Source organism: Oncorhynchus keta, chromosome 35, assembly GCF_023373465.1.
Source record: "Oncorhynchus keta strain PuntledgeMale-10-30-2019 chromosome 35, Oket_V2, whole genome shotgun sequence".
NCBI classification, from domain to species: Eukaryota; Metazoa; Chordata; class Actinopteri; order Salmoniformes; family Salmonidae; genus Oncorhynchus; species Oncorhynchus keta.
Genome location: NC_068455.1, coordinates 66,903,792 through 66,909,209, shown reverse-complemented (window position 1 = coordinate 66,909,209; position 5,418 = coordinate 66,903,792). Strand labels below are relative to the sequence as shown.

The 5,418-nt window shown below is 41.5% G+C and overlaps 1 long non-coding RNA gene across 1 annotated transcript in view; it reads right to left on the bottom strand.

Annotated features, from left to right (window-relative positions):
* The window catches only part of LOC127916096 (uncharacterized), a 57,115-nt gene that overhangs the window by 39,431 nt on the left and 12,266 nt on the right, over nucleotides 1-5,418 (bottom strand). The window contains exon 3 of the long non-coding RNA XR_008093398.1: nucleotides 3,997-4,282. This is a non-coding gene — a long non-coding RNA (uncharacterized LOC127916096). The remainder of the gene's footprint in view (nucleotides 1-3,996; nucleotides 4,283-5,418) is intronic.

The window sequence follows — 5,418 nt, the reverse complement described above, 5'->3', positions numbered from 1 at the left end:
GTAGCGGTCCTGAATGGCAGGAAGCTTGTTCCCAGTGATGTACTGGACCGTACGTAGTAAACTTTGTAGCGCCTTACGGTCAGATGCCAAGCAGTTGCCATACCAAGCGGTGATGCAACCAGTCAGGATGCTCTTAATGGTGCAGCTGTAGAACTTTTTTGAGGATCTGGGGACCCATACCAAATCTTTTCAATCCCCTGAGGGGGAAAAGGTGTTGTCGTGCCCTGTCTTGGTGTGTTTGGACCATGATAGTTTGTTGGTGATGTGGACACCAAGGAACTTGAAACTCTCGACCCGCTCCACTACAGCCCTGTTGATGTTAATGGGGGCCTGTTCGGTCCACCTTTTCCTATGGTCCATGATCAGCTCCTCTAGTAGGCTAATTAGTGGTGAGGTGGGTTGAAAACTGTAATATATATATATATATATATATATATATATATATATATAGTAAATAAGTAAATAAATAAAAGCACTTCATGATGACAGAAGTGAGTGCTATGGGGCGATAGTAATTTTGTTCACTTTCTTGGGTACAGGAACAATGGTGGACATCTTGAAGCAAGTGGGGACAGCACACTGGGATAGGGAGAGATTTAATATATCTGTAAACACTCCAGCCAGCTGGTCTGCGCATGCTTTCAGGACACGGCTAGGGATGCCGTTTGGGCCGGCAGCCTTGCGGAGGTTAACACACTTAAATGTCTTACTCACATTGCCGGCAACAGAGAACAAGGTGTCGGTGGCACTATGTTATCCTAAAATGGGCGAAGAAGGTGTTTAGCTTGTCTAAAGGTGTTTAGATTGTCTGGGAGCAAGACACTGGTGTAATCCGTGATTGTCTGGGAGCAAGACACTGGTGTAATCCGTGATTGTCTGGGAGCAAGACACTGGTGTAATCCGTGATTGTCTGGGAGCAAGACACTGGTGTAATCCGTGATTGTCTGGGAGCAAGACACTGGTGTAATCCGTGATTGTCTGGAGTTCCTGCCACATACGTCTCCTGTCTGAGCTGTTGAATTGTGACTCCACTTTGTTTTGCCTGTTGGATTGCCTTACAGAGGGCATATCTGGACTGTTTGTATTCAATAATATTCCCAGTCACGTTGCCGTGGTTAAATGGCGGTGGTTCGTGCTTTCAGTTTTGCGTGAATACTGTCATCTATCTAAGGTTTTTGGTTTGGATAGGTTTTAATCGTCACAGTGGGAACAACATCCCCTATACACGGCCTGATGAACTCAGTCACCAATGTCAATGTTATTCTCAGAGGCAAAGGTTTATGGTTGAAGGTGTTTCACAAATGCAGTGAGGTTTCAGACCCCCTCCTGCTATTTTTATTATTTAAAGCGTATAGTGACACATTGAACTACTTTTTAATGCTGCCCAGCAACTTTTGGTTGATTTAGCGAATTCCCTGTTTGAGTGTGTGTGCCCTCTCTCCGAGGCTCCGGGTAGGGGACCATTTTTGATACAGGCGGGAAACTGTTGAGTGTGAAAAACCAACCAGCGGTGTAGTTCTTGACACAAACCGGTGCACCTGGTACCTACTACCATACCCCCGTTCAAAGGCACTTCAATATTTTGTCTTTCCCATTCACCCTCTGAATGGCACACATACACAATCCATGTCTCAATTGTCTCAAGGCTTAAAATTCCTTCTTTAACTTGTCTCTTCTCCTTCATCTAAATTGATTGAAGGGGATTTAACAAGTGACATCAATAAGGGATCATAACTTTCACCTGGTTTCACCTGGTCAGTTTATGTCATGGAAAGAGCAGGTTTACTTAATGCTATGTATGTCGCCTTTTGAATATGATCAATCAACCTGCCCAATTGTTTCCCCCGTCCCGCATTGGGGCTTTTTAGACGTGGTCACCTTAGCTGTAAATCCAGCACATATTGAATGTTGAAATTGCTGAAAGATACTGCATGGTTGATAATATTATATTATTATGTTTAGGCCTACCAGTGCTGTAGTCAAGTGGAGCTGTTTTGTTAAAAGCTCATTTTGTCCTTTTCCTAATCGTCATGATGAAGTAGTTTAGAACACCTTTCATTGAGCTGCTACAGAACTAATGAATTATGGGATCTGGTGAGAAGTATTGATTTTGATGTATAAATGCCAAGAGTGTCTTTCATGGTGTCTTCCATACAGACATGGATGACAATACTAAAGATCTATGGTGGGCAATTGTAACGAGATCCGTCTTCCTCTGACGAGGAGTATGAAGGATCGGACCAATATGCAGCGTGGTACGTGTCCATGTTGATAGTTATTAATACTGAACACAAAAAACAAAATAACAAGGAGAATAAATGAAAAAGTTCTGTCCGGTGAAGACACAGAGACAGAAAACATTCACCCACAACTAAAATGGGGAAAACAGGCTACCTAAGTATGATTCTCAATCAGAAATAACGAACGACACCTGCCTCTGATTGAGAACCATACCAGGCCAGACACAGAAATACTACATAGAAAAAATAACATAGACTACCCACCCCAACTCACGCCCTGACCAAACTAACACAAAGACATAATAAAGGAACTAAGGTCAGAACATGACAGCAATAATGTGCATTGTGAACAATAAGTTGGAAGACAAGATGTTTGACTATAAAACAACTTTTTGAAGAAAGCTGGACTCCAAGAAACAGATGTCCTACAAAAACTTCCATGAACACTATTAAATATGTACACCATGTTATTATGTGGACTAAAAATGAACCCTTTTATTGGTGTGAAAGCTGATTTGTGTATATATATATATGATCTAACCTATTATAATGGAAAAATGTGAAAAACTTCAATAAAGATTATTTTAAAGAGGCTGGTACTGAGACTGGAAGGCAGTCGGGAGTAGTCAAGACCAGGTGGGAGCAATCTAGTCAATGAGAGGGAAACAGGCGCAATGTCACTGAATGTCACCTGTGTTATCCATCATTAGTCATATCTTGTGGACCTCTTTTTTTGTCAATAAAGAACTGAACTGGGCTTTGTTTGTCATGTCATAGCAATTTAGTGCCACCTACAAGGACATATGTCACTGTTATGTTAGTTATGGGGAAGGGAGGGATATAATGGTATAACTAAAGAGAAACAGGTAATAATGTATTTTCCACCACTGATTCAGTATTAATACATAGAAACTACCATCTCTGTTTCCAGGTAACACACCATGGGATGTTTGGGATGTCAGGAAAGGATTGGGGGTTAAACAAGCATCAGCTGTCACAGCAGCTTACCGATCATTGCACCGGTACACAGCCCATCTGTAAATAGTCCACCCATCTACCCTATCCCCATATTGTTATTTATTTTTTTTGCTCCTTTGCACCCCAGTATCTCTACTTGCACATTCATCTTCTGCACATCTATCACTCCAGTGTTAAATTGCTAAATAGTAATTATTTCACTACTATGGCCTGATTATTGCCTTACCTCCCTAATCTTACTACATTTGCACACACTGTATATGCCATGCCCTGACCATAGAGAGCCCTTGTTTCTCTATGGTGTAGTAGGTCAGGGCGTGACTGGGGGGTATTCTAGTTTATAATTTCTATGTGGGGTTCTAGTTTATTTTTCTATGTTGGTGATTTGTATGATTCCCAATTAGAGGCAGCTGGTAATAGCTGTCTCTAATTGGGTATCGTATTTAGGTAGCATTTTTCCCACCTGTGTTTGTGGGATAATATTTTGTGTTTGTGCACCACGGTTCATTAGTAATTGGTCTGGTCGCCTTGGTCTGTCTCTCCTCACGTACGTGACATTTTATAGATTTTTCTATTGTGTTATTGACTGTACATTTGTTTATTCCTTGTGTAACTCTGTGTTGTTTGTGTCGAACTGCTTTGCTTTATCTTGGCCAGGTCGCAGTTGCAAATGAGAACTTGTTCTCAACTGGCCTACCTGGTTAAATAAAGGTGAAATAAAAATAAAAACAATTCTGGGAGATATGAAGAAACTACAGTTTTATAACAAGAGAGGTACCTGCTAGGCTGCACTTCATGTGATGTAAACCAGAGTTGAATCAGCAGGGCTTGTGGAGGTTGTGATAATGCTTCAAGCCACCCTCTTCAGGAATGGAGGAAGCAGTGTGATGGCATGTTGAAGCAGGCAACGGGGTTTGTGGGGCTTTTGACGATGATGCTTCAAGCCACCCTCTTCAGGAATGGAGGAAGCAGTGTGATGCCATGTTGAAGCAGGCAAATCAGCTGTTTGTGGAGTTTATGATGAGGAGGCTTAAATCCACGTCATTTGTGAATACCATTGAAATCTGAAATCAGAACAGAAATATCTACTGTCATTCAAGAGGTATCACTGTTTCAGTAACTGCATGAGCTACTTTCATGAAGATAACTTCCCACTGTTGAATTAAATGGTGTTAAACATCCAGAAATGTCAAATTCTAGCACTTCCAGGGGTGAAAGTAAGGTGGTACGGTCCGGTATGCATACCGGAAAAATAAATAGTTGGGGTGCACCGTACCGTAATGAAAACAAAATGTCAGGAAAACTGTAGGCTGTTACACCATTATAATTACTGGCAGTCAGACAATTGAACGAATGGACTTGAAAACCGGTGGTATAGCCTACGCTCCAAAATGTGATGCTATTCTACGAGAACATTGACATTTTTCTTTTCAAGGCAGAGATGAGTGGCCTAGATGTGCGCGGACAGCAGTGGAGGCATGAATTCTGGCCTAATTGACAACTGCCAAATGTCATGAACTTTTTGGTGTTTTGTGTAACAAATGTATCTTCCCATTCACCACAAGGCTGGAAATACATGTATGTTGGTAGTGGATGAATGTGTGCAGGTAGCCTAGTAAAGGAGACCTTTGAGGTGATTGTTTGACATGTGTGTGCACACATAGGAGATCCCATACCAGGAGGTAATGCATTCTACTTTCACCCCTGATCACTTCATAATTAAATGAGACAATTAGAAAACAATGAGACTTTTGACACACGTAAATCAAGTCTTATTTGCATGTGCTCCAATGTTAACATTGTTGTTGGTTGCCCAGTCATTGAGGTTATTCACTAATCACAAAGACAACATGACATGACAAAAAACAGAGAGAGTTTTGCATAGCAGTCAGGGCAAATACTGTATATACTGTAGCAGCATTAAGGTACATCAGTAAGGCTGAGTGACACTGAGGATTGAGTGACATTAAAACAAAATATGAGGCAAGTGACATGTCATGTTGGTACAAGTGAATGTTAAATGGGCATAGGTGTAGGTCTACTGGTATTATTCAGTATGAGAACATCAGCCCCAAAATATCCTACCACTCCTGTTCCCCAAGGATGTGTCACTAATTATGTGTTACTGAGCGACAGTTAAGTTTCTCCTGGGTATTATCCCAGTATCTGTCACTCCCAGCGTGTGTGTGTGTGTGTTTGT